This window comes from Crinia signifera, chromosome 4 (genome assembly GCF_055691185.1).
Source record: "Crinia signifera chromosome 4, ASM5569118v1, whole genome shotgun sequence".
NCBI classification, from domain to species: domain Eukaryota; kingdom Metazoa; phylum Chordata; class Amphibia; order Anura; family Myobatrachidae; genus Crinia; species Crinia signifera.
The window spans coordinates 256,541,545-256,552,691 of record NC_139220.1 but is presented as its reverse complement, the minus strand read 5'-3'; the positions used below and the strand labels follow the sequence as shown (position 1 = coordinate 256,552,691).

Sequence of the window (11,147 nt, the reverse complement as noted above, 5' to 3'; positions counted from 1 at the left end):
TATTCGCGGCACCCACCCCCGCGACCCCCCCTCCTGCAATTTGCGGCACCCCCCGCGATTCGCGGCAGCTCCAGAATTAAATTGCACATGGAAAACACTGACATGGCTATGGTCGACAATGAAAAAGGTTGACATGAGTTTTTGAAGTTTTTTTTTTTTTCATTTTTTGAATGTTTCATATTCATTCTCATGTGTCGACATGGACACCAATGAAGTGCCACACTTATGTCAACATTTACATGTGTTGACCTTTCTGTGTTGATTTTTTTCTTGTGGCGATTCGCGTCACACCCCCCGCAACCCCCCTCCGGTGATTCGCGGCACCCCGGCACCCCCTTGCGACCCCCCCCCTCCCGCAATTCGCGGCAACCCCCCACCGGAACCCCCATGAACCCCGCTCTCCCGCGATTCGCGGCACCACCCCCGCAACCCCCCCCCCCCTCCCGCAAATCGCGGCACCCCCCGCGATTCGCGGCAGCCCCAGGATTAAATGGCACATGCAAAACACTGGCACGGCTATGGTCGACAATGAAAAAGGTTGACATGAGTTTTTGAAGATTTATTTCATTTTTTGAATGTTTTCATATTCATTGTCATGTGTCGACATGGACACCAATGAAGTGCCACACTTCTGTCAAACATTTACATGTGTTGACCTTTCTGTGTTGATTTTTTCTTGTGGCGATTCGCGTCACACCCCCCCGCAACCCCCCCCCCCGCGATTCGCGGCACCCCCCGTGACCCCCCACCTCCCGCAATTCGCGGCAACCCCCCACCGGAACCCCTGTGAACCCCGCCCTCCCACGATTCACGGCATCCAACCCCGCGACCCCCCCCCTCCCGCAATTCGCGGCACCCCCCGTGATTCGCGGCAGCTCCAGAATTAAATTGCACATGGAAAACACTGACATGGCTATGGTCGACAATGAAAAAGGTTGACATGAGTTTTGAATTTTTTTTTTCATTTTTTGAATATTTTCATATTCATTGTCATGTGTCGACATGGACACCAATGAAGTGCCACACTTCTGTCAACATTTACATGTGTTGACCTTTCTGTGTTGATTTTTTTCTTGTGGCGATTCGCGTCACACCCCCCCCCCCCGCAACCCCCACTCCCGCGATTAACGGCACACACACACACCCTCGCGATTCTCGGCACCCCACCCCGTGACTCCCCCTCCCGTGATTCACGGCACACCCCCCGCGACCCCCCCTACCATGATTCGCCGTAACCCCCCTCCCGCGATTTGCGGCAACCCACCCCGCAACCCCCCTCCCGCGATTCTCTGCAATCCCTCCCCTCCCGCGATTCGCAGCATCCACCCCCCCACAACCCCCCCTCCTGCAATTCGCGGCACCCCCCGCGACCCCCCTCCTGCAATTTGCGGCACCCTCCGCGACCCCCCCTCCCGCGATTCGCGGACACCTAAGTTGCAATACAGGGCATCTTTCATACAATTCTAACCATATTTCTCATATACAAACGTTCACAAATTAAGGGGGCGCAGCCCCTTACGACGGTGTGAAGAGCGCCCGTAGGGCGCGATGAATCACCTAGTAATAAACTTAAAAGGTGTACTAGATCTACTATTTGATCAATTGAGCAATATTTAAGGCCAATGGTTAACAAAGTAAATACGTAGAAAAAAAACCATCAGTCTCTGAATCGGTCCAAAGTTATGAGCTTGTTTGCTTGTTTTTAGTAGATTCAAGCTAAAAAGGTTCATTTAGGGGGAATATATATTAACTAGTAAGACCACTCGAAGCAAATGCTTCGAAAGCTTGCGTCTGTGTGTGTACATGTGTGAGAGAATGATGTAGTTTCACTCTCAGCCAACAGATGACAGTGTTTCTGACACACACAATCAGACTCTAGACTAGGGTGGCCAATCCCGGGATCGGGATTGGCGGGATCCCGGATTTGGCCCCCAAAACGCCGGGATTTAAATCCCGGGATTGGAGATTCCAATCCCGGGATTTTGGGATTAGACTGCGCATGCGCAGTCTAATGCCGTGCAGCGTCTGAGCACTAGCTCAGACGCTGCCCGGCTTCTCCCATACCCGGCACAGTCCAGCACTGCGCAGCGTGACGAGGTCAAATGTTCACGCTGCGCAGGACGCACAGCCACCCAGCAACCTGGCTCGTCTGCTCCGTGCCCTCACCGTACAAGCACACCCGCCCGCCTAGCAACCCCGCTCTCAGACATAGCAGCACGCCCGCCCACCCAGCAACAGGGCCCCTGGACATACCTGCACACCAGCCCACCCCGCTCCCGGCCCCTGCACATTTCTGCACGCTCGCCTGCCCGCCCACCCAATTGTAAGTACCGTAAATATGAAGGGCGGCCGGGCAGTTTTTCATTAGGGAAGCCAATCCCGGGATCGAGCATTTTTCAAACCCGAATCCCGGGATTGAAAAAATGCCCCGGGATTGGCTTCCCTACTCTAGACGTAAATATAGATGATAATCGTGGCAGTACTGCAATTAATACCCCTTTCAGACATAACAGCAAATTACCCGATGAAGTAGTTCTACCCGGCAATTTGTGTAGTGTGAAAGGGTCCTCCTGGGTCTTAAATCCACACTACACAAATCCACACTACACAAATTACCCATGTAATTAAGCAAATTACAAAGTTGACAGTTTTTAACCTGGTAATTTGCTGCTATGTGTGAAAGAGGGTCAGACTGCACCTGGCAAAATGACCCGGCACTCAAAATGCTGGGAAATTGCCGGGTCACATGCCTGAAGGGGCATTACCATCCCTAATAGTTAACCATGTCGGCCGTGGGTGGTCGAAATTGTTTATACATGCTGAACGATATCACCCGCCAATATCAGTGACATCACCAGGACCCGCTAAACATGCAGGTCGCTTGACTATATTGCCAAATTGAACTGCATCAATCTCGCTAACGACACATGGGAGTGCGCACCGTTAACGATACTGAGTGTAAACACTAGACGATAGTGAACAATATCGCTCAGAAGCCCCTTTCTGAACAATATTGTTCACAATATCGCCTAGTGCAGGCATGTCCAATCTATGGCCCTCCAGATGTTGTGAAACTACAAGTCCCATCATGCCTTGCCACAGTTTTGCTATTAGGGAATGCTAAAACTATAGCAAGGCATGCTGGGATGTGTAGTTTCACAACAGATGGATGCCACAGTTTGGACATGCCTGGTCTAGAGCAGGGATGGGGAACATTTGGCCCTCCAGCTGTTGCTGAACTACACTTCCCAGCATGCTGCTACAGTTTTGCTATTTGGCCATGCTAAAACTGTAGCAAAGCATTCTGGGATGTGTAGTTCAACAACAGCTGGAGGGCCGAAGGTTTCCCATCCCTGGCCTAGAGTGTATGGGGCTTAAGGCAACGGACTTTCATTTTTGAGTTAGCATTTTACCTGCTTTCCTTTTGAGTAAAATCATTGGCACATTGGAGGAGTCTTTCACATTTCCAAAAGACTCCTCCTCCTGAGAAACTGGCATGGAGTGGTCAATCCAATTAACCACGAATATATTGCGGGTGTGAATTAGAGCGGCAACAGCCACAGTTTAGGCAGTCCGAATTCACATAAAGCTGCTCGCAGGGCTCAGAGCAGGCCGCGGAGGGTGCAATATGCAGTGCTGCTACCAAAGTTTTAACACCAAGGCAACTCGCACCCTTCGTGGCAAATTGGAATGACCCCTGAGTGTCAGTTTTTTAAGCCGGTTGGAGGCTTCAGGAGAGGTATTTTAAGATACTTCTGCTATAATGCCTATGTAGGCAGAAAGGGGTGTACACCATCAGAAGATTTGGTACATGTATGGTTTGGGACCTAGGGTCTAAAGCAATACTTAAGGTCCCCATTCACTAGTGCGATATGGGAACTTTTCATGTGATTCCGACGAATTGTAGCAAATGATCGCATGAAAAGTGTCACATGGCTTGTCATTTTCCTGCGATTGCAATTCGAGGTGCGCTCCTGTGCAAGTTTGTAAAATGGTGCAGAAACTACATAATTATATTAAAATAAATCCTTAATAAACTGGCCCCTTTGATCTCACATGAAATATGCCCTTTCCCCTTCATTATTGTATCTAAAAAAAGCCATAACTAGCAATGGAAAATCTTCATTTGCCATTACGTACTGTATAATTCTAGCTAGCTTGTATAGAGACAATGTTGAGCATATGCATTTGCATTACACTGTGCATGCTTAGCTAAGGTGCTACATTAATAAACAGAAGAACATAACATAAATCCTGTAGTTTGGATGGATGGAGGTTGTGCCCTGTGACAGGGGAGGCAGTATCTGCATGCAAACATCTGTATGCTCACACTTGGCAGCAGCAGTCTGATACATTATATAACACTCGTGGCAGTAATGCAAATCTGATACATTATATACACTCGTGGCAGTAATGCAAATGATACACACGCAACTGATTGCAATATAAAAGTTATGAACAAGTAGGAAAGCTATTGTCAACTACGTTCCCACCACACTGCCCCAATCAATTGCAATGAAACAATAAAGTAACGTAAAGAATCCTTGTAACTGTTACCCAGCACATGCCACTATACAGAAATATCTCTATGTCCCCAGCATCTGCACAGGCTTGCAGCAGAGCTGTCATCCACAGTCTGTTACTTACTACACGCGTGGGAGACACTTAGCAGCAGTGAGCGTGCTGTGGTGTCCCAGCCCTGGCAGCCGGTCTCCCCCAGTCACTCTCCGCTCTCTGTCCGCGGCGTTCTTCTACCCATCGTCTGGGTTTGTGTCCGACTCCGAGTCCTGTCTCTGATACTTCCTCAATCCTGGAGGGGGAGGGGCGACTTGTGCGACTTCCTTACTAGGGCGGTGATAGCAGAAATAGTGGTGAGCACAGACCCTGTGGCTGCTGGAGGCAAGTTATACAATAGTATAGATTCCTCTGGTGACTGGTGGACAGTGATTGTCTAGGGCTTGCGAGGAAAGCAGTCTAGAGTGGGATAGACTGCTAGTGCTAGTATAAAATGATTTGCAAAATATAGTGATATGATGATACAGTATGTATGTATGTATGCATAGAAAGAGAGGAATGGAAGCTGAAATTAATTTATTTCCTCTTTCAATGGTCCTGGTGACACAGCTCAACATTGGGATGTAGTAGGGTCCGTAGGAGCCAGGCACCTATCCTAAAGCTTTTGGAGGGTAGGCTCCTCCCTTCTGCATCCCAGACTCCTCAGTTCGTGTTAGGTGCCCACTGGAGTGGGTGCTATTCTAAAGGGCTGCCGGAGCAGCCGAAGGATTAGAGTTAGTTAGGAGTTTTTTATTTTATTAACTTTTACACTAGCTAGGTAGGCACAGTGTGAGGATTCTCACTGAATCCTCACACTGACAGCGCAGCAGGAGCTGACAGAAGCGCGTCCTGTCAGCTCACTGTGCATGGGGGAGATGCTGTCTGGTCTCCCTGTGCAGCGCTTACAGCTTCTATTAAGAAGCTGCCTGGGCTCTGGAGCGCTCTGAAACCGGCTTCACGCTAGGTGGGAATCATGGGGGACAGGCGCTCCGTGATGGCGGCGGCCATTTTCTGCGGAGCTTACACACTGAGCTCCTATATGAGAGGACAGCAGTGTGTTACAGGCATGTTCCAAGTGGTCCCCAGCAGAGGGGGAGACACGGGAACTTGGAGATCCTGCAGTGGGAGCGGCTTGTCTGGTGGTGGTTGGCGCCAAAAGCCACGGACCCCGCAGCAGCAGGGACTTGGTCTCTTCCCTCACTCTGTTTTGGCGCCATTCGGAACGCTTGCAGCGGAGCTGAGCTGGCTGACAGATCCTGGCAGAGTGATTGGATTTCCTGGGCATCGTTTTCCCACTTCTGAAGGCTTCAGACAGATAATTGACTGAGTACATTGGCTCCGTATAAAACGCCTGTACAGTGTGCGCTGTGACTGTGTTATTTGTAGAACATCATGTCTGAGCAACAGTCTGTGGCTTTGGGGGAGGGAGCCCTTAATGCATTGAGCGCTTGCAGTGTTTGTACACTGAATTTTGTCCCTGAGCAGATGGCCAAGGGGGCTTGTGTATTGCTTGCGCTGCTGTGAGACCCATGGGGAGTGAACCCCAGAGGGTAGAGCAATCGGAACCTGCGTGGGCCAGTGCCCTGGCAGGTCTGTTAATGCCTTAGTGCAATTGCTGGACAGACTGAGTGATGTGTTGGTAGCTTCCCCGAGACCTATGTCATCATCTCAGCAGTCCTCTGGCTCCTTGTATCTGACCCAGGCAGATCCTGGCTTCTTAAAGGTCATGCAGGATACTGCTAAGGGGATCAGCAGGTTTAAGGATTTGTTAGACAGATTTGATGGTGATACTGTGGGGACCCCTAAAAGGTCCTATTCAGTGCCATTGCTTGTTGCTGATGAGGAGTGAGAGTACACAGACATCCCTGGGATCAGGGTGATGATTCTGAAGAGTCCTCAGCCTCAGGGGTGGAGGACTTGATTACTGCTGTTAAGCAGGCTTTGAATTTGTCTGTGGAGGATAAAACTCCTGCAAACAGTGTTTTTAAAACGGCAGCGTAAGGAGACTTTTTCCTTCCCTGCGGATGAAGGTTTACAGGATCTATTGGAAGGGGCTTGGAAAACGCCCGATAAAAGGCTGCAGATGCCTAAGAGATTCTTAGGTCTATACCCCATGCCTGAGGCTCATGCAGACCTCTGGGAAAAAGTTCCGGTGGTGGATGCTTCTGTGGCTCGGCTTTCTAAAGCCACGGTGCTACCTGTCCAGGGGGGGGCAGCATTTAAAGACCCCGTAGACAAAAAGCTGGAAGGTAACCTCAAGGCAATATTTGAGGGGGTAGGCTTCACTGTACGCCCGCTTATAGCATCAGCCTGGGTCTCTAAGGCCATGATTGTGTGGGCCAATGACCTGTGTACAAGTTTACATGCTGATCCATGTGTGTTGCTGCTTGCTGAGAAGCTTAAAGCAGCTGCGGAGTATGTGCTTGAGGCTGAGGAGGAAGCTCTCAAAATGGCTTCCAGAGTTTCCACAGTGTCCGTCAATGCCAGGAGAGTGCTGTGGCTTAAGCCTGGAAAGCGGATAATGAATCTAAAAAGGCCTTAGAGGCTTTAGCTTTTAAAGGAAAGCTTTTGTTTGGTTCAGAACTGGAAGAGATTATTAAGCAGGCCATGGGAGGCAAAAATACCTTCCTGCCAGCTCCTGCAGCAAAACAGGCCTCAAGGTTTTCTGCTTTTAGGCCGTCCTTTCGGCCCTCCCCTAGAGGGGGTGCGTCCTTTCGTGGACAGTCCTTTAGGGGAAAATTTCAGTCCTCCAGGGGCAAGGCCCCTAAGTCAAAGTTTGGTTCCTTTAATAAGAAAACCAAGCACCAAAGGTGAGGACAAGCCCTCAGCATGACTACCCGGGAATTATCCCGACGGTGGTCAGAGTGGGGGGGCGTCTGAGATGGTTCAGGGACACTTGGGCATTGTTGGCCGGGATCCTTGGGTGTTGGACATTATATCCCAGGGTTACAGAATTCCCTTCAAAGGTCTTCCTCCGAGAAGATTCATTCCTACACCACTACCAAAGGAGTCTCGGCTCCGGGCTGCTCTTTTGGGGGCAGCTCAATCTCTCTTAGAGAAGGGTGTGGTGATCCCGGTCCCTCGAGCGGAGTGGAAAAAAGGCTTTTATTCCACACTGTTTTTTGGTGCCCAAGCCAGACGGGTCTTTCAGACCAATATTAAATCTAAAGTCTTTGAATCTCCATCTGTGGGTAGACCATTTCAAGATGGAATCTCTACGGTCTGTGCTGCTAAGCTTGGACCAGGGAGAATTTTTGGCGTCCATGGATGTTCAGGACGCATATCTCCACGTCCCTATCCATCCGGAGCATCAGGCTCTCTTGAGGTTTGCGATAGGAGACCTGCATTTGCAATTTCAGGCGTTGCCCTTCGGTCTGGCCACAGCGCCAAGGGTATTCACCAAAATTATGTCTGTAATGGTGGCTGCTCTCCGTCTGAAAGGGATCACGGTGGTTCCGTATTTAGACGACCTGCTGTTCAAAGCAGAGTCGGCGGAGAAGTTGCAGAGTCACTTGGCAGAGGCCATCAGTTTTTTGCAGACTCACGAATGGCTTTTAAACTTACAAAAGTCTCAGCTTGTGCCGTCACAGAGAATCCAGTTCCTGGGGGTTGTCCTGGATACCCATCTACATCCGGTATTTCTGCCAGAAACAAAGGCCAGGGACATAGCCACCTTGGTGCGGGAGATCCTGGGGCCTCAGAGTCCATCGGTTTGGAGGTGTCTCAAACTGTTGGGGAAAATGGTGGCGACTTTCGAGACGCTACAGTTTGCCAGGTTCCACTCTCGAGTGTTTCAGTGGGACATTCTGACGTCTTGGTCAGGAAATACTCACACCATGAAGTCAGAGCACATAGTGTTGTCTCCAGAGACACAGTCTTCTCTGCAATGGTGGATGCAGGTGGATTCCCTTCAGTGGGGTCGGTCTCTGCAGTCCTGGGACTGGCTGGTAGTGACTACCGACGCCAGTCTCAGGGGCTGGGGGGCAGTGGTTTTTGGACCTACGCCTTCAGGGCTTATGGACCTCGGAGGAGTCTGCCTTGCCGATCAACATCCTGGAACTGCGGGCTATGTAGAAAGTGATATCTCTGGCAGGAGAAAGATTACAGGGCCTTCCTTTGAGGATTCAGACGGACAACGCCACGGCTGTGGCATACCTGAATCACCAGGGAGGCACACGCAGCAAGCTGACCATGTGGGAGTTTTCCCGGATTTTCTTGTGGGCGGAGCTGAATGTTCCAGCATTGTCAGCAATATTCATCCCCAGGGGTGGAGAATATCGAGGCCGATTTCTTGAGCAGGGAGGAGCTGCTGGAAGGGGAATGGAGCCTGAACCCACAGGTATTTCTTCAGCTTACATTGAAGTGGGGAACTCCGGATGTGGACCTGATAGCATCAAGGTTCAATCATCAGGTGCCCAGGTTCTATGCCAGGACGAGAGATCCACGAGCCAAAGCAGTGGGATGCAATGACTATCCCCTGGGAGGGGAATCTGCTTTATGTCTTCCCGCCGTTTCCAATGCTGGCGAGGGTATTGAAAAGAGTCCAGTCCCAAGGAATTCCGGTGATTCTAGTGGCCCCAGATTGGCCAAGGAGGTCCTGGTACTCGAGGCTTCAGAGATTGTCTGTGGACTCATGGCGTCTACCTCTGACGTCAGACCTGTTAAGCCAAGGGCCGTTCTTACATCTGGATTCAGCTCGGCTAAATTTGACGGCTTGGCTATTGAGACCACCATCTTGAAGAATAAGAGGTTCTCGGAGGCTGTGATTAACACCATGGTTAAAGCTAGGAAGTCAGTGTCTTTGGCTAACTATTATAGGGTCTGGAAGACCTATATTAGGTGGTGTGAAAGGCAGAAGTCGCACACATCGCAATTTCGACTTTCTAAATTGCTGGAGTTTTTGCAGGATGGCTTCTCGTCTGGGTTAAGCCTTCAGTCACTCAAGGTACAGATATCGGCCTTGTCGATTTATTTCCAGAAAAGGATAGCTTTGCTACCGGAGGTGCAAACTTTCCTGCAAGGGGTTTCACGATTGAAACCCCCTACAAGCAACCAGTGGCTCCATGGGATTTATCGCTGGTACTGGAGTGTCTTCAAAAGGCGCAGTTTGAGCCACTGAGGTCGGCTGACCTTAAGTTCCTTACATGGAAGCTTGTATTTTTGTTGGCTGTTGCGTCAGCAAAGAGAGTATCAGAATTGGGAGCGTTGTCATGCAAGTCTCCTTTTCTTATTTTTCATGATGACAGGGCTGTTCTTTCGAACAGTACCCCAATTTTTGCCAAAAGTAGTCTCTGCTTTTCATCTAAATCAGGAGATAGTTCTGCCTGTGTTTCAACCCCCAGAGGGTTCAAGAAAAAGGGACAAATTGAGGAATTTGGATGTTTTTCTGCGCGCCTTGCGCATTTATGTGGACAGGGTGAAGGGTGTCAGAAGACTGACACTTTGCTAGTCTTGTATGATGTGCACAAGATTGGTTGGCCTGCCTCTAAGCAGACCATTACTAGGTGGTTGCGTTCTGTTATTGCCTTTGCATATACTAAGGTTGGTAGGCCTGTGCCGGCCAGGATTAATGCGCATACCACTAGGTCGGTCGCCACCTCTTGGGCGGTTCGACATGGGGCCACAGCTGAGCAGGTTTGCAGGGCCGGCCACTTGGTCATCTGTTCACACTTTTGCCAAATTCTATAGGTTCCATGAGTTCGCGTCGGAGGACGCATCATTCGGGCGAGCAGTGATAAGAGCTGCAGACCTGAGCGTACCCACCCAAAGGACCAGCTCTGGGACGTCCCAATGTTGAGCTGTGACACCAGGACCATTGAAAGAGAAAAAGGGATTTTTGTAAGAACTTACCATTCGAATCCCTTTCTCTGATATGGTCCTGGCGACACAGCGATCCCTCAGTAAGTATGCCAGTGTTCATGATGTTTCATGTTATATATGGTTGAAAAGTTATTTTTGAAATTGTGCATATAATATGTGGATAGTGCCTGGCTCCTACGGACCCTCCTACATCCAAATGTTGAGCTGTGTCACTAGGACCATATCAGAGAAAGGGATTCGAACGGTAAGTTCTTACAAAAATCCCTTTTTAGGCCCTCTCCACTGGCATAGATACTAAAGACTGTAGAATTCATAATATTAGGGGCCCCATTTAAAGGGGCATCACCACTTGCTAAAGGGGTTATGTCCTCCTTTAAGCATTTAAAGCTTAGCTGTATTTGTAGTACTACTTATGCATCTATAAAAGTCAATAGTGACGGATTCAGACCCCATTGCCAACAGTGGGGACCCAGCAACAGTCTTCGAAGAATTGGCAAGTTTCTGCCTGGCAGGGCCGATGACAGGGGGTGGTCAAAGGGAACACCCATACCATCTCCGACCAAGGTTCTGTAAACTGGCTGGCTGTGTCTGTGCAGCGCCTAGCAATGGCTTATAAAGTGACAGTGTGGAGTACTGTTACTCCATCAGGCCTTATTCTAGTTCACTCTTTTTGACAAAATCCTTCTTAGATGGACAAAACCAGGTGCACTGTAGGTGGGGCAGTTGTTACTTGTGCAGAGAGAATTAGATTTGGGTGGGGTTTTACTTCAAAG

The 11,147-nt window shown here is 49.7% G+C and overlaps 1 protein-coding gene across 1 annotated transcript in view; it reads right to left on the bottom strand.

Moving 5' to 3' along the window:
* Positions 1 to 4,833, bottom strand: part of LRRK1 (leucine rich repeat kinase 1) — a 103,126-nt gene extending 98,293 nt beyond the window's left edge. Inside the window, exon 1 of the mRNA XM_083184283.1 lies at positions 4,648 to 4,833. The gene's annotated coding sequence lies outside the window, so the exon portion shown is untranslated. The remainder of the gene's footprint in view (positions 1 to 4,647) is intronic.
* Between the last annotated feature and the right edge of the window lie 6,314 nt (positions 4,834 to 11,147).